Below are 20,953 nucleotides of genomic sequence, written 5' to 3' on the forward strand. Positions count from 1 at the left end.
ATATATATATATATATATATATATATATATATATATATATATATATATTTATATAAAAAATCTTTAAAATATATTTTTATATACAATTTAATAAAATGTATGCAAAATCATTCTTATCCCAAAGAGTGCCTGGTTTGTTTTGGAAAATATTTCTTTCTTTTTTTGTTTTTTAATTATTGTCTTCCGAAACGGCACCGTGCTATATATTGATTGCATATTTTGGGATCTCTACTAGGTATGGTTTATAACCATTTCTTGTGTTTAGCTCATAAATATATATTAATTATATAGTATCAGTGTAGCGTCCATGGCCACGGGCCGTCGGGTTTACTCACCTCCCGACGCCCGCAGCCATGGATCCGTGAGCGCTGGTCCCCATTTCCTTCCTAGGAGACGCCAGCGCTCACTTCCGCTCCGGTCTGCTGTGTCCCGTAGGGTGCTCGCGCATGCTCGTCCTTGGCCTTAAAGGGCCAGCGCGCACACAAAGGAAATCATCATCATCATCAACTGCCATGATTTCCTGGTCTATAAGAAGGCCCCAGGCCTTCTGATCCTTGCCTGAGCGTTGTTAGTTTTCCCAGTCTGTCTGGGAAATGGTCCCTTAGTGTTTCCCGTTCCAGTTGTTACCCGTGCCCTGTTTCCTATTCCTGTATCGTGTGGTGAGGCAGGAACAAGCGATGCGAGAGATCCTTCTGTTCTGGGAGCAAGGAAGCAAGGAAGCAAGAGAGAGAAGTGTAGGATTGTGTCCCTTTTTATACCCTGCCAGTGCACTTCTGTATAACATCACATGCTCATGCACATGCACGGGAGGAGGTAGAAACAACTAAAGTTCCCTCTAGTTGTTGGAATGCATGACTCCAGCCCCCCTGCTAAATAGGGGGACAAGAAGATCAAAAGGAGATACTCGTCTTCCATTTGTAAACAATGCAGCTGCCTTGTCTTTACGAACAATCCCACAGGTATATGTGTGAATACACCTATGTTTGATGGGACAATATGCCCTTATGCAACCTCGATACGATGCAATAGGGCAGCAACCCTTCACTTTAACAGATGAAGAAGATAAGACCATTAGCTGTCTGAAGCATGCCATTGTTTCTGCCCCAGCATTAGTTCTACCTAAGTATACTAGACCCTTCTTACTGTTTTGCCATGAGACCAGAGAACATGCCCAAGGAGTTCCCACTGAACTCCATGGAGAGAAGAAGCGTCCTGTGGCCTACTACTCTGGCTGGCTTGATCCTGTCATACGTGGGTCACTGTCTTGTATCTGTGCAGTAGTGTTGTCTGCCTTACTCAAAGACAAGGCAACAGACATAGTGCTGGACTACACTCTAATTATCATGGCGCCCCATGCAGTTAGTGAGATTCTTAATCGAACACACACCAAATATGTCTACTTCACATCATCAGTATGAGACCAGTCTCCTTACCCAGTCTGACCTAACCATACAGGGATGTACAGTATTGAACCCTGCTACATTGCTTAAGCAGAGTCAAACAGAGGAGGAAAAGAAGGATAGGTTACATGATCAATGGGAGACTTTTGAAAGCGATTGGGATAAGTCGCAGAGGAAATAGCAGATAGTAAATTTCCAAATTGGTGGGAAGTTGATTTCCCAGCGAATTGATTCACTAGTACCCAGGCCATCAACAAAGTTGTCTTGAATTAATGAAAATAGAGATGAAAACATTAGAAAATGTATCAGAGGATCAAATATCTAATCCAGATTTTGAGTTTATTGTAGATTGTTCTAGGTACCAACATGAAGCATGCTACATGACGGGGAATGTCAGCACAGGAGGTGGAATTAAAGGCAATCTCTGAGGCATGTAGAGTGGCTGGAGGTACAACCGCAGATATTTATACTGACTTTAGATATGCCTTTGGTATCGCACATGATTATTGCCCAATCTGGAGGTGCAGGGATTTTGTTGGATCCACTGGTAAGCCGAAAAAGAATACTCAGAGAACGAGAGAACTGTTTGAAGCTCTGACACTGCCAAAACAGGTAGCTATACTGAAAGTACAAGCCCACACTAAAGCAACTACCCACAAAGAGAGGGGAAATAGACTTGCAGACGAGTTTGCGAAGACTGCAGCTCTCATGTCCCTCAAATAGGAGGACGTATGCTTGACCAGCATAGCATCTGATCCCATAGACATGACAATATTAAGTAGACTACAAAGTCAAGCCACAAGAGTAAAAAAAGCACAGTGGCAGACAAAGGGTCAGATAAGTGGAGGATGGAAAATGGAAGGTGAGTAATAGGATGTGAATACCCAGAGTCCTCTTCCCGATGGTAACCCAACTAATACATGGATTAACATATGTGTCAAGAGAAGGAATGTGTGCAATGGTGACTAAATGGTGGGTAGCCCCGGGGTTCAGCAGTGCTGAAGCCAGATTTGTTCAGGGGTGCATAATATGTGTGTCATGGTCACAGGGTATGTGGACCCACTAGGCCGCTCCGCCGTAGCGGAGAGGCAGCTGACCAGGTCACAGTCTATATGAAAGTCAATAGTAACGCTTGGGTACCTGAACTAGTCCAGATGGTGGCTGTGGTTTCAGCATGGATGGAGGCCGATGCAGCAGGTAGCGCCAGATGTGGCGGGCAGTATCCGATGTGACAGAAGACACTGGACGTGGCAGAAGACACTGGACGTGGCAGAAGACACTGGACGAGGCAGAAGACACTGGACGTGGCAGAAGACACTGGACGTGGCAAACGACAGCAGGTGCAGTAGGCACGACTCCAACACTGGTATGCACAGGAACAAGAACAGTACTGGACACAGGAACAGGAAACAGGGCACGGGTAACAACTGGAACGGAAAACACTAAGGGACCATTTGCAAGACAGACTGGGATAAACTAACAATGCTCAGGCAAGCATCAGAAGGCCTTCTTATAGACCAGGAAATCATGACAATTTCCTTTGTGCGCGTGCTGGCCCTTTAAGGCCGGGCACGAGCGCGCGCGCGCACCCTACGAGACACAGCAGAACGGAGCGGATCCATGGCTGCGGGCGTCGGGATGTGAGTAAACTCGACGGCCCGCGGCCATGGACGCTACAGTATCCCCCCTCTTACGCCCCCTCTTCTTGGGGCCAGAGCGAGAGAGGAACTTTTTAATAAGAGCAGGAGCACTGAGGTTCTCTTATGGCTCCCAGGACCTCTCCTCAGGACAAAACCTTCCCCAGTCCACCAAATAGAAAGTCCTTCCTCCTACCCTTTTGCAGTCCAGGATCTTCTTTACCTCGAATACATCAGAAGGACCGCTGGGACCAACTGTGGAACTAGAAGTCTTGCTGTAGCGGTTCAGGACCACTGGTTTCAGGAGGGACACATGGAAGGAGTTGAGGATTCTGAGGGTAGGAGGCAGCCGTAGCTTATAGGAGACAGGGTTGATTTGTTGCAGAATTTCGAAAGGACCAAGGAACCTGCGAGCAAACTTGTATGAGGGTACCTTCAAGCGAATGTTCCGAGAGGACAGCCAGACTTTAGTACCTGGAAGATACTTAGGCGGCTCTCTACTCCTATAATCTGCCTTTCGCTACATGCGATCTACTGCCAGGAAAATAGAGGGCCGGGTCTGTTGCCAGATTTGCAGGAAGTCCCCATATGCAGTCAGCAGCGGGTACTTGAGATGTAGTCGACACTGGAAGAGGGACTCTAGGATGTTTACCGTATCCAATGTGAAATGGAATGGAAGTGGTGGACTCACTTGAGTGCTTGTTGTATGAGAACTCGGCCCATGGACGAAGCTGTACTCAGTTATCGTGCTGTGAAGAGATGAAGTGGCGGAGATAATTCTCCATGATCTGGTTGATCCTCTCAACTTGCCCATTGGACCGGGGGTGATAGGCTGAGGAAAAGTCCAAACTCACATCCAGGAGTTTACAGAGGGCTCTCCAGAACTTGGAGGTAAACTGAACCCCCCGGTCGGACACAATGTGAAGAGGCAAGCCATGCAAACGAAAGATGTGTTGAATAAAGAGACTCGCCAGTCAGGGGGCAGAAGGTAGGCCGGTCAGCGGGATGAGTGAGTAACTTTGTTAGAAGCACACACCGTGCAAGAAGAGACAAAGTCCAGAACATCTTTAGGTAGCGTGGGCCACCGGAAGTGACGAGCAATCAGGTCTCGGGTTTTACGGACACCAGCATGCCCAGCTAGTTTAGTACTGTGTCCCCAGCGGAGAATTCTTCTCCTGTCTGCCAACCGAACAAAAGTCCTCCCCGGAGGGATGTCTCTAATCTGCAGAGGATTAGCAGAACGGGTCTATGATAGTCTGAAGGGACTCCACCGTGTCTTCCGTCTCAAACGATCTGGACAGGGCATCGGCCCTCACATTCTTGTCAGCGGGACGGTAGTGGAGCAGAAATTGGAAACGGGTGAAAAACAGCGACCATCCTGGCTTGACGAGGATTCCGTCTTTGAGCGGACTGAAGGTAAGTAAGGTTTTTGTGGTCAGTGTAGATCAAGATGTGGTGAGATGCCCCCTCTAGAAAATGTCTCCAGTCCTCCAGAGCCAATTTGAAGGCCAGTAGCTCCCGATCTCCAATAGAGTAATTTCGCTCAGCAGAAGAAAAAAGTCTTGAGTAGTAGCCACATACTACTGCCTTTCCTTTCGAGCTCCTCTGGAACAGAAGTGCATCTGCACCAACAGAGGAAGTGTCCACCTCCAATGAGAACTGTCGAGATACGTCAGGGTGATGGAGGATCGAAGCTGAAGTGAAGGCTTTTGTAAAGGATCTGCCAGGCACAGCTTCGGGGTTAACTCCCATAGGTAGTCTGCACCTGAATCTACGTCTCTGAGACTGACTCCATCTTCCACCACTCAGGATGGCAGGCTTAGGAGTGGGAGAGCCTATCGCAGCCTGGCCAGACGGAGCTAGCTCCCGCCCTCTGTCTATTTCTACCTGCATTTCCTGTTCCTCCTTTGCTTGTGATTCTTCTCGTGTGATTTCCTGGCCCAGCTACAGCTTCTAACTATTTGATCCTGCTCCATACTGACCCTGGCTTACTGACTACTCTCCTGCTCTGCGTTTGGTACCTCGTGCTCTCCTGGTTTGACTTGGCTCGTTCACCACTCTGGTTGCTCACGGTGTTGCCGTGGCAACTGCCCCCTCCCCTTTGCTTTGTATTCCCTTGTATGTTTGTCTCGTGCACTTACTGAGCGTAGGGACCGCCGCCCAGTTGTACCCCGTCGCCTAGGGCGGGTCATTGCAAGTAGGCAGGGACAGAGTGGCGGGTAGATTAGGGCTCACTTGTTCGTTTCCCTACCCCCGTCCTTACATAATCACAAGCCCATACCTAGTCTACCCTGGTCCCTGACACCACTATGGACCCCCTTGAGACCCTGGCTCAGCAAATGCAGGGTCTCTCCCTACAGGTCCAGGCCCTGGCTCAGAGGGTCAACCAGCCTGATGCTACCTTGGTAGTTCCCCTCACCTCACCTCCTGAACCCCACCTCAAGTTGCCCGACCGGTTTTCAGGGGACCGGAGGTCTTTTCTCTCCTTTCGGGAGAGTTGTAGGCTTTACTTTCGCTTAAAGCCTCATTCCTCAGGTTCTGAGAACCAGCGGGTGGGTATAATTATGTCCCGGCTCCAGGAAGGGCCCCAAGAGTGGGCCTTCTCCTTGGCTCCTGACGCCCCTGAACTTTCCTCCGTTGATCGTTTCTTTTCTGCTCTCGGACTCATTTATGACGAGACTGACAGGACTGCCTTTGCCGAGAGTCAGCTGGTGACCTTACGTCAGGGTAAGAGACCTGTTGAGGAGTATTGTTCTGACTTTAGGAAGTGGTGCGTAGCTTCTCAGTGGAATGACCCTGCTTTAAGGTGCCAGTTTAGGTTGGGTCTGTCGAATGCCTTGAAAGACCTGCTAGTTAGCTATCCCTCTTCTGACTCCCTAGACCAGGTTATGGCTTTAGCGGTACGACTTGACCGACGTCTCAGGGAACGACAACGTGAACGTTTATGTGTTTTCTCCTCCGACTCCCTCATGATGCCTCCCGAGGTTCCGTTGCTTCGTTCCTCCCCGGAAGACTCAGAGGTACCTATGCAACTCGGGGCCTCCGTGTCCCCCCAACAACGTAGAGATTTCCGCAGGAAAAATGGTCTCTGCTTCTACTGTGGGGATGACAAGCATCAAGTGAACAACTGTCCTAAGTGTAAGAATGCAGCCGGAGAACTTCCGCGCCTAAGTGATCATCGGGGAGGTCACTTGGGCGCACAGGTATTTCCCGTAAATATGAAACGTAATAAGATCTTGCTTCCCTTTCAGGTCTCTTTGGTGGTAGGTCTGCTACCGGCAGTGCCTTCGTGGATTCAGGGTCCTCTGCTAATATCATGTCTGTGGAATTTGCTATGTCTCTTGCTATGCCTTTGATTGATTTGCCTAAACCTGTCCCGGTAGTGGGTATCGACTCCACTCCTCTTGCTAATGGTTATTTTACACAGCATACCCCTGTTTTTGAACTCCTTGTTGGCTCCATGCATTTGGAGCAGTGCTCTGTACTGTTGATGCAGGGATTATCGTCCGATTTGGTTTTAGGCCTTCCCTGGTTGCAGTTGCATAATCCCACGTTTGACTGGAATACTGGGGAGCTTACCAAATGGGGTAATGAATGTTTGACGTCATGTTTTTCTGTTAATTCTATTTCTCCCCCTGAGGAGGTGAACACGCTACCTGAGTTTGTTCAGGACTTCGCTGATGTTTTCTCTAAGGAGGCCTCCGAAGTGTTACCTCCTCATAGAGAATACGATTGCGCTATCAAATTGGTACCAGGAGCTAAGCTTCCTAAGGGTAGGATATTTAATCTTTCTTGTCCCGAACGTGAAGCCATGAGAGAGTATATCCAGGAATGCCTGGCCAAGGGTTACATTCGCTCCTCTACTTCTCCGGTAGGTGCTGGCTTCTTCTTCGTAAGGAAGAAGGATGGTGGTCTTAGGCCATGCATCGACTACCATAACCTGAATAAGGTCACTGTAAGGAACCAGTATCCCCTTCCTTTGATTCCTGATCTCTTTAATCAGGTTCAGGGGGACCAATGGTTCTCTAAGTTTGATCTACGGGGGGCGTATAACCTTATCCGCATCAAAGAGGGGGATGAGTGGAAGACTGCGTTTAACACGCCCGAAAGTCATTTCGAATACCTCGTCATGCCCTTTGGGTTGTGTAATACTCCGGCGGTCTTCCAGAATTTCATAAATGAGATTTTAAGAGATTACCTGGGGATATTTCTTGTAGTGTACCTTGATGACATACTGGTGTTTTCCAAGGACTGGTCCTCCCACATTGAGCATGTCAGGAAGGTGCTCCAGGTCCTTCGGGAAAACAAACTGTTTACAAAAACCTAAAAATGTGTGTTTGGGGTACAGGAGATACAATTTTTGGGTCAAATCCTCACTCCTCATGAATTCCGCATGGACCCCGCCAAGGTTCAGGCTGTGGCGGAATGGGTCCAACCTGCTTCCCTGAAGGCGTTACAGTGTTTTTGGGCTTCGCTAATTATTACAGGAGATTTATTGCTAACGTCTCGGTCATCGCTAAGCCTCTTACGGACCTCACTCGCAAAGGTGCTGATCTCCTCCACTGGCCTCCTGAGGCTGTCCAGGCTTTTGAGGTCCTTAAGAAGTGCTTTATCTCGGCCCCGGTGCTGGTTCAGCCCAACCAAATGGAGCCATTTATCGTGGAAGTTGACGCATCCGAGGTGGGAGTGGGGGCTGTCTTGTCCCAGGGTACCAGGTCCTTCACCCATCTCCGCCCCTGTGCCTACTTCTCCAGGAAGTTTTCGCCCACTGAGAGTAACTATGATATTGGCAACCGCAAACTCTTAGCCATTAAATGGGCATTTGAAGAGTGGCGCCACTTCCTGGAGGGGGCTAGGCACCAGGTAACGGTCCTTACCGACCACAAGAATCTGGTTTTCCTAGAATCTGCCCAGTGGCTAAACCCGAGACAAGCTCGATGGGCGCTATTTTTTACCAGATTCAACTTTTTGGTTACCTATAGGGCTGGGTCTAAAAATATTAAGGCCGATGCACTGTCGCGTAGCTTCATGGCCAGCCCTCCTTCGGAGGAAGATCCTGCTTGTATTTTGCCTCCAGGTATAATCATTTCTTCTATTGATTCTGATTTAGTCTCTGAAATTGCGGCTGATCAAGGTTCAGCTCCCGGGAACCTTCCTGAGGACAAGCTGTTTGTTCCCCTGCAATACCGGCTAAGGGTACTTAGGGAAAATCATGACTCCGCATTATCTGGTCATCCAGGCATCCTGGGTACCAAACACCTCATTGCCAGAAACTATTGGTGGCCTGGGTTGCCTAAAGACGTTAAGGCCTACGTCGCCACTTGTGAGGTTTGTGCTAGGTCCAAGACTCCCAGGTCCCGACCAGCGGGCTTACAACGTTCGTTGCCCATTCCCCAGAGACCTTGGACACATATCTCCATGGATTTTATCACCGATTTGCCTCCATCCCAAGGCAAGTTGGTGGTGTGGGTGGTAGTAGACCGCTTCAGTAAGATGTGCCACTTTGTGCCCCTCAAGAAACTACCCAACGCCAAGACGTTAGCTACCTTGTTTGTCAAACACATCCTGTGTCTCCATGGGGTCCCTGTCAATATTGTTTCTGACAGAGGGGTACAATTTGTTTCTTTGTTTTGGGGAGCCTTCTGTAAAAAGTTGGAGATTGATCTGTCCTTCTCCTCTGCCTTCCATCCTGAAACCAATGGCCAAACTGAGAGGACTAATCAATCTCTAGAACAATATTTAAGGTGTTTTGTCTCTGACTGTCAATATGATTGGGTCTCATTCATTCCCCTCGCCGAATTTTCCCTTAATAACCGGGTCAGTAACTAGTCAGGGGTCTCCCCCTTTTTCTGTAATTTTGGGTTTAATCCACGGTTCTCCTCCGTTTCACCTGGTAGTTCCAACAATCCCGAGGTAGAGGTCGTTCATCGGGAACTGTGCACTGTCTTGGCCCAGGTTCAGAAGAACCTAGAGGCGTCCCAGAGCGTACAAAAAACTCAGGCTGATAGAAGACGTTCTGCTAACCCCTTGTTTATGGTCGGGGATCTGGTGTGGTTATCGTCTAGGAACTTGCGTCTTAAGGTCCCGTCCAAGAAGTTTGCTCCCCGGTTTATTGGGCCGTATAAGGTCATTGAAGTCCTCAATCCTGTCTCCTTCCGGCTGCAGTTACCCCCATCTTTTCGTATACACGACGTGTTTCATGCCTCCCTCCTTAAACGCTGCTCCCCGTCCTTGGCTCCCTCGAGGAAACCTCCTGTTCCCGTTCTCACCCCTGAGGGGGTGGAATTCGAGGTGGCCAAGATTGTGGACAGCAAGATGGTCCAAGGCTCCCTCCAGTACCTGGTCCATTGGAGAGGATACGGGCCTGAGGAGAGGACTTGGGTACCCGCCCGGGATGTTCACGCTGGGGTATTGGTCAGGAAGTTCCACCTTCGTTTCCCCAGTAAACCAGGTCCACTTAGAAAGGGTCCGGTGGCCCCTCATAAAAGGGGGGGGGGGTACTGTAAAGGATCTGCCAGGCACAGCTTCGGGGTTAACTCCCATAGGTAATCAGTCTGCACCTGAATCTACGACTCTGAGACTGACTCCATCTTCCACCACTCAGGATGGCAGGCTTAGGAGTGGGAGAGCCTATCGCAGCCTGGCCAGACGGAGCTAGCTCCCGCCCTCTGTCTATTTATACCTGCCTTTCCTGTTCCTCCTTTGCTTGTGATTCTTTCCGTGTGGTTTCCTGGCCCAGCTACAGCTCCTAACTATTTGATCCTGCTCCATACTGACCCTGGCTTACTGATTACTCTCCTGCTCTGCGTTTGGTACCTCGTGCTCTCCTGGTTGGCTCGTTCACCACTCTGGTTGCTCACGGTGTTGCTGTGGCAACTGCCCCTTTCCCTTTGCTTTGTATTCCCTTGTATGTTTGTCTCGTGCACTTACTGAGCGTAGGGACCGCCGCCCAGTTGTACCCCGTCGCCTAGGTTGGGTCGTTGCAAGTAGGCAGGGACAGAGTGGCGGGTAGATTAGGGCTCACTTGTTCATTTCCCTACCCCCGTCGTTACAGCTTTCTTGCAGCTAATGAATGCGGACTCAGCCCCTGGAGTCCATATCTTAGCGTTCACACCCTTCTTGGTAAAGGTAGAGATGGGAACCATCAGAGATGAAAAGTTCGGAATAAACTGCCGGTAGAAATTGGCGAATCCCAGGAACCGTTGTATGGCCCTTAGGCCCTGAGGACGTGGCCACTCCAGGACAGACTTTAGTTTCTCATGGTCCATCTTAAGACCTTGATCCGAGATGATGTAGCCCAGGAAGGCTTAATCGCATGTAAGCGATTCTCTCTTAGTCGCAGAAGAACTTGACGACATGCCTCCGATGGGTCATCGGATCTGGGGAGAAAATCAAAATATCATCGAGATAAACTACAACACACATATAGAGGAGATCTCGGAAAATATCATTGACGAATTCCTGAAATACTGCAGGAGCGTTACAGAGTCTGAAGGGCATCACTAGGTATTTGTAGTGCTCATCGCGGGTGTTAAACGCCGTCTTCCATTCATCACCCCGGCGAATCCGGATTAGGCTATAAGCCCCCCGCAGATCTAGCTTAGAAAAAATGTTGGCTCCTCGTATGCGATCAAACAGCTCGGATATAAGTGGCAACGGTATATGTTCTAGACCGTGATCTGGTTGAGACCACGGTAGTCAATGCAGGGTCGAAGAGATCCATCTCTCTTCTTAACGAAGAAGAAGCCAGCCCCAGCCGGGGAGGAAGATTTTCGAATAAAACCCCTCTCCAAATTCTTCTTGATATAGGCTGACATAGATAAAGTCTCTGGCATGGAGAGAGGATATACTCGTCCACGGGGAAGAGAAGCATTAGGAACCAGTTCAATGGGACAGTCATAATTCCGATGTGGAGGCAACGTCTCAGCCTCTCATTTGCAGAAGACATCCGTAAAACTGGCATACTGAGATGGTAGAGCGGAGAGTGACTGAGGCAGAGGGGGCATAACAGGACAGACTTGCGACAGGCAATGGCTTTGGCATCTGGAACCCCATTGAAGAGCTTCTCCGGAACTCCAGTCAAGAACCGGGGCGTCTAAGCGGAGCCATGGCAGACCCAGCAGGATAGGATTTATAGCCTTAGGTAGTACCAGGAAGGTGATCTGTTCTGAATGAAGAGCTCTGACCCGTAGTGTCAATGGCTCCGTGATGAGCATAATTGGATTGAGCAATGGTAGACCATTCACAGAGGCAACAGCCAGGGGTCTCTCCAGACGGACTGTGGGTAGACGTAAACGATCCACTAGATCCTGCTGGATGAAATTAGCAGCCGCTCCAGAGTCAAGATAGGCGGAGGAAGGATCTGACGTCTCTCCGGAGACGATGGCCACAGGAATCGATAATCTGGAAGAGGTTTTACCGTTTGGAGACGTTCCACCTAGAGTTGCCTCTCCAACCAACCCTAGGTGCTGGAGTTTCCCGGTTTCTGTGGGCATTGGCGCACAAAATGACCTTTAAGGCCACAATACATACATAGTCCAGAGGCGCGTCTGCGCTGCTTCTCCTGTTCAGATAACCGGACTCTGTCTACCTGCATGGGTTCTTCAGGTAGCGCACTAGGGGAAGGCAATAGTGGTTTCTGGACCGAGGGTGCTGGTCTATGGACCCGGCTCTCCTGTCGAACCTCTTGATTGCTCTCCCGGATTCTCATATCAAAGGTAGAAGGAAGGTCGCGGGCTGCCAGTTTGTCCTTGATGTGAGAGGACAGACCCTGCCAGAAGGTCGCCATCAGTGCCTCATTGTTCCATGCCAGCTCGGCTGCTAGGGTACAGAAGGAGATAGCATACTCCCCTACTGTGGAGCACTCTTGCTTGAGGGTCAACAGAGGCAGAGGATGTTCGACCCGGCTCCTCGAACACGGCACGAAAGGACTGCAGGAACAAGTCTAGATCCGAGGATACAGGTCCTTGTTGCTCCAAGATTGGGTTCGCCCATGCGAGGGCCTTGCCATCGAGGAGGGAGATAATAAATGCCACTTTGGCCTCCTCAGAAGGGAAGAGATGAGCCCGTAGCCTAAAATGAACTGCATTGGGTAATAAATCCTCTACATGCTCTGGGATCACCGTCGTAGCGAGGAGGGAGAGGCAGAGGAACTGTAGATTCAGAACAAACAGGTGGAGCAACGGGCAGTGGCACAGCAATAGCTTCAGGAGGAATAACCGGAGGTGGAACAGTGAGTAGATCCAGACAGACCAGGATAGAATTCACAGCCACAAGGAGTTGATCCTGACGTGTGCGTAGGTCATGCATCTCTGTCTGTATCTTCTGGACTGCGGTCTTGGGCTGGCCAGCGGGTTCCATGGCCTGAGCGTACTGTCACGGTCACAGGGTATGTGGACCCACTAGGCCTCTCCGCCATAGCGGAGAGGCAGCTGACCAGGTCACAGTCTATATTAAAGTCAATAGTAACGCTTGGGTACCTGAACTAGTCCAGACGGTGGCTGTAGCTTCAGCACAGATGGAGGCCGATGCAGCAGGTAGCGCCAGACGTGGCGGGCAGTATGCGATGTGGTAGAAGACACTGGACGTGGCAAACGACAGCAGGTGCAGTAGGCACGACTCCAAAACTGGTATGCACAGGAACAAGAACAGTACAGGACACAGGAACAGGAAACAGGGCACGGGTAACAACTGGAATGGGAAACAATAAGGGACCATTTGCAAGACAGACTGGGATAAATTAACAACGCTCAGGCAAGGATCAGAAGGCCTGGGGCCTTCTTATAGACCAGGAAATCATGGCAGTTGATGATGATATGACGATTTCCTTTGTGCGCGTGCTGGCCCTTTAAGGCCGGGCACGAGTGTGCGCGCGCACCCTACGGGACACAGCAGAACGGAGCGGAAGTGAGCGCTGGCGTCTCCTAGGAAGGAGATGGGGACCAGCGCTCACAGATCCATGGCTGCGGGCGTCAGGAGGTGAGTAAACCCGACGGCCCGCGGCCATGGACGCTACAATGTGCCTGCTTTAACATATGCAAAACCCATGCGGGTTGCAAAAAAGCATATGTTAAAAGCAGACTACCCATTTCAGCGATTTCAGATTGACTATATTCTGTTACTAAAGGTGGGACAGTATGAATATGTACTCGTCTGTGTAGATCTGTTCTCCGGGTGGTCTGAGGCGTGGCCAGCAACAAGGGCCACAGTAAATTTACTGCTAAAGAATTGCTCAGAAGTGGTATGTAGATATGGGGTACATGAAACAATAGAAAGTGATAGAGGAACTAACATTACTAGAGAGGTACCCCAAGAAATCTTGCAGGCCCTTGACATAGAGCAGGCATTTCACACCCCTTATCATCCCCAGAGCAATGGAAAGATAGAAAGGCTAAATGGAACTCTGAAGTCAAAAATCTAGAAGGACATGTCTGAAGCCCATAAACCATGGGCTGAGTTCCTGCCTATTACACTCTACTAGGCAAGGAATACCCCACAAAAGAAAACTTGATTGACTCCCTTTGAATTACTGTTTGGGCAAGCCCCTAGGACAGGACTCTACTTTCCACAACAATTCCTAACCTTGCACTCTGACCTCACTAATTATGTGAGAGCCTTGCAAAAACGGCTCATGCAAATGCATATATATGTTTATGACTCCATTCCAGATCCCAATGGAAGGAGGACATTGTCTACAGCCAGGGGACTGGCTGCTTTGACGGTCCATACCAAGTTCAACTCACAACTTCCACATCCGTCAAGTTGGAAGGAAAGATAACTTGGATTCACGCATGTCACTGCAAAAAGGTCCTCAATCATGACGTTGAACTACGGGTCTCTTCAAGCACTAGCTGACCATCTTCTCTGTCATCTCTACCTATGGTCTAAATGATGTGCTAAAAGATAAATTTGATAACAAGTGATATCAGTATTGGCTAACTTATCTAACTGTTGGATATGTACCCAATCCCTTCTTTCTTAAAAAACTATGCCATATCTAGCAATAACCTTGAAGATAGATGAGGTTATTGCCTTGACCTTGCAGCCCTGCTTTTTCCCTAGCACATAACCCTAACTTTTCACAGGTTTTTCTTCTTGTAGTTGCAGAATGGGCAACGGATCCCTGGCTGTTGTTTAACGGTGCAAGACATTCAAAAAGGAAAGCGCTGGGTAAAATAGATCTCACGCCAGGAATACCGCAGTACATAATTAGCTGTTACCCCAATGACACTGTGTGGGATTGTGTAAACAAAAGTCAGCCAATAAAATAATGACACGTTGATTGGGGCTTTAAACCTCACCGACTGTGAGGGAAATTACACAAAATCTGTGTCTTGTGCGGGGATAAGAGCAACGGGCAGCTCCCTGTGCTCCGAGACAGCTAGCAAATGGTTGACATAAGGCCTAGAAGGCGCAATAAAAGGTAACTTAACTGATAAAGAGGTGGCATCGATGAATGCCACCGGATGGGACATAATCTTGTCCTCCTAGACTGCAGGAGTGTTTAATCCTTCAGGGGATGTGCTTCCTCCCAACATATACTTCATATGTGGGTATAAGGCAAATACATGTTTGCCACCCAGTAGACCAAGGGTGTGTACCCTAGCAAGGCTACATTCAGCTACTTGGATATATTAAATACACGAGAAAAGGAGTCAAAACTATTAAGCAAGAAGCGCAAAATATAGAAAATTACGCGTAGATTGCTTTTTCAAGGGGTGAAACGCGCGTTGGGGTTTTTCTCCATACTTGGGAGCTGTCACAACTAAGGAGCCACATGGGTTAGTACTTGCTGGGTTTTTCTACTAAACTACTAGTTTTTGTCATGCTGTTACCGGGTTATCTGTATATTTAGACAATGTCTTAAATAGGCTATCTCTACTATTGGTCCTTTGTTGAATTAATTACTAAACTGGTACTGAGTGGACTAAATGTACTTACTAGAGCTATATAGCACTATTAATAAATCACTACCTCGGTATCCCCTATTACTGTTTACAGAGACGCATTATACTGGGAATTTTCAGACAATTCTTTGGACACAAGTGTTCTGTTAGCCTTATTACATTGCTCTAGGGACTTGTTTTAGAGCATATTTTTTGATAACCTGTTTTGGGAAACTTTCCCGATGAATGTGACACATAAAAACTGTATTAATTAAAGTAGCTTTGTGGATCCACATTGTCTCCCACTTTGGAGATATGCAGTTATTGGGTTTGTAGTCTGTTTTTTAACCATGTATTTTTGTATTGTCCAATAAAATTTGTAATTTTCTATATTTTGCGCTTCTTGCTTAATAGTTTTGACTCCTTTTCTCGTGTATTTAGTATATGATGTTTGGAGTTTCTATTTCCATTATTGGGGAGCTGGGAATTTTTGCACTTGCTGGTAGCTCAACCCATATAACATTGTAGTCCCATGAGACATTTGTTTATAATACTTGGATATATATTGTTTAAGATGGTATTATGTTTGATTACAAAAATAACGGGAGTTAAGAAAACAGCACAGGATATTAATGTGCGTGCGGTTCAGACCACCCACCGCCCAAAGAACCAAGGAGGGAGGAAACATTCAGAGCCACCTGTTTACGTGACACTGAATGCTTCCATATCTGATATAGTTATTTGTCAAGACGTAGCACGACACCAAGATGGATGGTATTTCCCTGATTGTGAAACCTGTAATTCCTTGAATATTTACGAGTGTACATTATGTAATGTTGTAGAACCATCTGTTACTAGACATGTATACTGAATGCCAATTGACGGTGAATTGCACGTGGTGCTCTGATGCAGGGGATCTGATCAGAACCTAGTAGTTGATTGTGCATTCTACTACATGACTAACCAAATTTATGTTCAAAAGAAGAAAAATGCGAAAGATAATTTTAAGAGATGAACACGAATTGGTGTCATAAGCTTCTTTAAATGCTAAACATCTGCAAAACTGTACGTCCTATTCTCCTTTGTAAAAGTCTCAAAGACATATGGTAATTGATCCAATGACTTTTGTATTCTGCTATTAGAAACCAGGGCTAGACATACATTCCAAATCCAGGATTGGACGTTTTTGTATATTATAAGTGGAAGAAATGTATGTGTGTGAATATGGGGGCAACGCCTGCGCTTTTATGGATTTGAATAAAGATATCTCTTGCCACTTTGGACAGAGACTAATTTGAACACTGTTGATGCAACAACTGAGCCAAAATATATTAGACTGAAATTTGTAATGGGTATGTCAACCGATACCCGCCGTCCAGTGATTTTATCCAGGTCCAAATCATGTTTTATCCATATATCGAGAGAGGAATTAGACACACTGCCTGTGCTGCCTGTATGCTCAAAATACTCCTCTGAGGTTTATTGCCAAACTCAATTACAATAATATCATTCAAAAGGCGTGTAGGCTTAAGGATAACAAATCAGAGGCAATGTGACAATATTTTAAATTCAGCCAATTACAGACATACGATACATTTCTAATGCATTATTATAATTCTTCATACATCAGGTTTGCAGGTGGCTTATCTCTCTTGGCAAGGGTATAATAGATCGTTCTTTTAAGATGGGGGGAGTCCTACTCACATACATATGTGAATGTGTCTCCCTCTCCTATCTCACTCCCCCCCCCCCCCCCTTTCCTTGTTTCCAAGCTTTGAATGAGAACCAAGGCCAAAGATAACTTAACTTAGAAAAATACAAACTTGTCTTAAAGGAGCAATGTCTTTCTTATTCACTACAAAAAACCCAAGATGGAGACTCCAGGCAAGACGGCTGCTGTGCAAAATGGATTCATTTAAACATAATTTTAATCACTTTCACAAACACCCATACTGTGCGTCTGGTTTGTCTCCAGCAATAATTTTTCTCACCCCAAAGGACTGTGTTTTAATCACTTTGGAACTCATAGACAATTGCAGGTTAAATCCTTTATTAAGGGACACAGTAAATTCTGCAGCGACATTACCACGAGCTCCCGTGTCTATACAGTCCGGTCTCCTGGGAAGACCTTGCAGCCTATGTGACCGCTACAGCAGTCACATGGGATGAAACGTCATCCTAGGAGGCCGGCCTGGATGGAGAACAGAAGAAAGCGTTGCAATGACAATGCCCAGGGGGTAAGTATAAACCTTTTTATTCATTTTAAACCAAAAAAAGCATTTTTTTTTTTTAGTTGCGGGTTTTGCGGTGGAATCGCAGTTTTTCCGCCGCAAAAATCAAAACATTTGCTATTTCTTGCCGGTTTTACCTCCCCATTGAATTCAATGGGGAAAACCTGCAACAGAAAAGCAGCGATTCCGAAGCATAAATTAACATGCTGTGGATTAAAAAAAACGCACCGCAGGTCAATTTGTAAAAGGTTTTTCGGCAGAATTTTTGAGCAGCGTGTGGATGAGAATTGTTCAAATCTCATCCACTCTGCTGCTACTGTATTACACTGCGGATTTTCCGCAATGAAATCCATTGCGGAAAATTTGCATTGTTTACGCTACATGTGTACATACCCTAAAGCAGGGGTCCTCAACTGGTGGACCGCAGTCCAAACCCGGAGAGCGGACGCCAGTTGTCCGGACCATTGGCGCCGTTTTCACTGGGCATCCGGGGCAAAACATACGATGCCGATCTAATTTAATACTATGGCAGAGCAGGGAGTTAGCTCCCTGTTTTGCCATTCATTAGGCTACAGGTCACGTTAGGCCTGCAGCTTATAAGACGCTGGAACAGGTCCATGCAAAGGCTGGCGCGATTATGTCAGTGGATGGCGCCAGCCTATGCAAGGATCCCGTCTCGGCGTCTCATAGGCTGTAGGCCTAACATAGCTTTGGGGCCTGCAGAGAAGCTCTGTTCGTCGTGAGAATGGAGCCAGGTGAGTTTAAGTTTTTTAATTGTTTGGAGGGGCACCATCTACAAGCAGAAGGGCTGTATGGTACTATCTACAAGGGGGGGGGCTGTGTGGCAATATATATGGGATGTGTGGCACTATCTACAAGGGGTGTGTGGCACTATCTATGGGATGTGTGGCACTATCTACAAGGGGGACTGTGTGGTACTATCTACAAGGGAGTGTGGCACTATCTATGGGATGTGTGGCACTATCTACAAGGTGGTGTGGCACTATCTACAAGGGTTATGTGTGGCACTATCTTATGGGGGTGTGTGTCACAATCTACAGGGGGCTCTGTGTGTGGCACTATCTACAAATCTTTACTACTGGTGTTCAGCTCGGACCTTCACCTGGCGACAGACCCCGGCAAGTGGATCTTTAATGGAGTCCATCTAGGGACAGATTCCTTTAAAGCCTTTTAGCCACAGACTACATGTAGACTTAATTCAGACTTGTTCCTTGTTTCTAAACTATTTTAATCCTTTGTTATGCTTAAATGGTGTATGCCAACTTGAATTTTACCTTTCATTTCCTCGAAATGTTTACATCATTGTGTTCACTCTCCCTCATTTAGCTCTGATTGCAACACTCAATGTAAAGAAGGAAGTTTAGTGAATCACTGGCACCTAAAATACAATATCAAGGCTGGAAATGAGACGCACCTAAAAAGTGTTGTAAAAATGTTATATTGTGGAAAGATATATTTTTGTTATTCATTCTTTCCACTATTTGACTTAGTGAGCAATCACTATATTAAACAAATGATATGAATATATGTAAAATACCATGAAAAATATATCCTTATATTGTAATCTTATCACTACTCATCAATTATGATGTCATCATTAAACATGATGATTCACAAGTTACAGTTCCAATCTATTTTGTTCTTTCTTCCTGAAAGTTCTTTACCCTTATAAACAAGGTTTTTTACACTTTTTCTATCACTATCTGATAATCCAGAATATTTGATCATTCGGCACCTGAAATCCTGTTGATGCCAGATTAAAGGAATTTGACTGTAATCTATTCATTTTCTAAGTATGAGGTGTCCACTTCATTCAGGTCTTCTTCAAAATGTTAAGCAACATACCCACTTTTTCATATTTTCCTTCGCAGTAGTTATGACTGTTACCTTGCAACACCGGGGTCCTAGGTCCGATTCCGACCCAAGACCAACATCTGCATGGAGTTTGTTTATTCTCCTTGTATTTGCTTGGCTTTCCTCTGGGTTCTCCAGTTTCCTCCCACACTCGAAAAACATACTAAAGGTTTATTAGCGCCTTATGAAATTGGTCCTAGTGTGTCTGAGAAAGGGAATTTAGATTGGGAGCCCCATTAGTGACAGGCACTGATGTGAATGGTGACTATCTTAAAATCTGTTGGCGCTCTATAAGGAATGGGAAATAAATGAGTAAACTGACCGCTCAGTTCATGTTCTTTTCTAGAGCGGTGTTATACAACCTTGTTAGCTAGTACTCAGCTATTACTCTGTCACCATTCCATCTATCAGTGTCCTCGTAAGACTCCAAAAATAAAATAAAAAAATTATATTATATTAACACTTAACTGCATGTTGGCAATTAGGCAGCATCTAAAAAAATATCCTGGTGCCCAATGCAGCCTTCGTCCTCCAGGTTGTGTAGATGTTCTTCAGAGTTTCCTGAATTTTGTAATCCATAGATCTGTTTATTACATTTGGATTAAGTTTATAGACTGTTAAATTACTTCAACAAACTAAAACTTATGGAAGTCATGAATTGTTAGACAATCATCTCACGAGATCACGCTGTGCTGTCACATACACCCACATTAACTTTACTGAAGTGTCTTGAGAGTGAATAGACATCATCTCCAGCCAGGATGCGATGTCTATTCACACTCCCGGCTCGGTAAAGTTTCTGTGGGACTTACTCACACAGCATGAGATCACACGGTGCTGTGATTAAGTCCCACAGAAACTTTACCGAAGTGTCGGGAGTGCGAATAGACATCGCATCCTGGCTGGAGGCAATGTCTATTCACTCTCAAGACACTTTAGTAAAGTTAATGTGGGTGTATGTGACAGCACAGCATGATCTCGCGAGATTACGATGTGCTGTAAGTACAAAAGGACATGAATGGAGAGAAGTGTATGACGCTGATTGGTCAGCATCATACACTTCTCTTTACAACGCCCACTTGGTCAAAAGTTAAAAAAACGCCTAGTTGGGCATTAAGAAACGAATTAGCATAGTTACATAGTTACATAGTTACATAGTTACATAGTTAGTACGGCTGAAAAAAGACACATGTCCATCAAGTTCAACCAAGGGAAGGGAAAAGGGAAGGAAAAATTTCTACACATAGGAGCTAATATTTTTTTGTTCTAGGAAATTATCTAACCCTTTTTTAAAGCCATCTACTGTCCCTGCTGTGACCAGCTCCTGCGGTGACTATTCCATAGATTCACAGTTCTCACTGTAAAGAAGCCTTGTCGCCTCTGCAGCTTGAACCTTTTTTTCTCCAGACGGAGGGAGTGCCCCCTTGTTTTTTGAGGGGGTTTTACAAGGAACAGGATTTCACCATATTTTTTGTATGTGCCATTAATATATTTATATAAGTTAATCATGTCCCCCCTTAGTCGTCTTTTTTCAAGGCTAAATAGGTTTAATTCTTTCAATCTTTCCTCATAACTTAAATTCTCCATGCCCCTAATTAGCTTCGTTGCTCTTCTTTGTATTTTTTTTTTTTCATAACTTGCTCACAAATGATAGTTTTTCTAAATACAACCACAGTTGTTAGCTACATTACAGCGCCGATCAGATTATGTAGAAGATAGGACATTTATACTCTGGTGACAGAGTCTTAAGTAACCCCATGTGCCTCACAATAATAGTAGGTAACCCCTTGTACTCCCATTTTGAACCTAATGCTCCTCATTTTAACCCCCATGTGCCTTGTTTTAACCGCATGCATCTCATATTAGTTAACAAACAGATGCCAAGAGGCAAAATAGCCCTATTTCCCAGCCACCATTAAAATTCG

Source organism: Rhinoderma darwinii, chromosome 3 (genome assembly GCF_050947455.1).
Source record: "Rhinoderma darwinii isolate aRhiDar2 chromosome 3, aRhiDar2.hap1, whole genome shotgun sequence".
Lineage (NCBI taxonomy): Eukaryota > Metazoa > Chordata > Amphibia > Anura > Rhinodermatidae > Rhinoderma > Rhinoderma darwinii.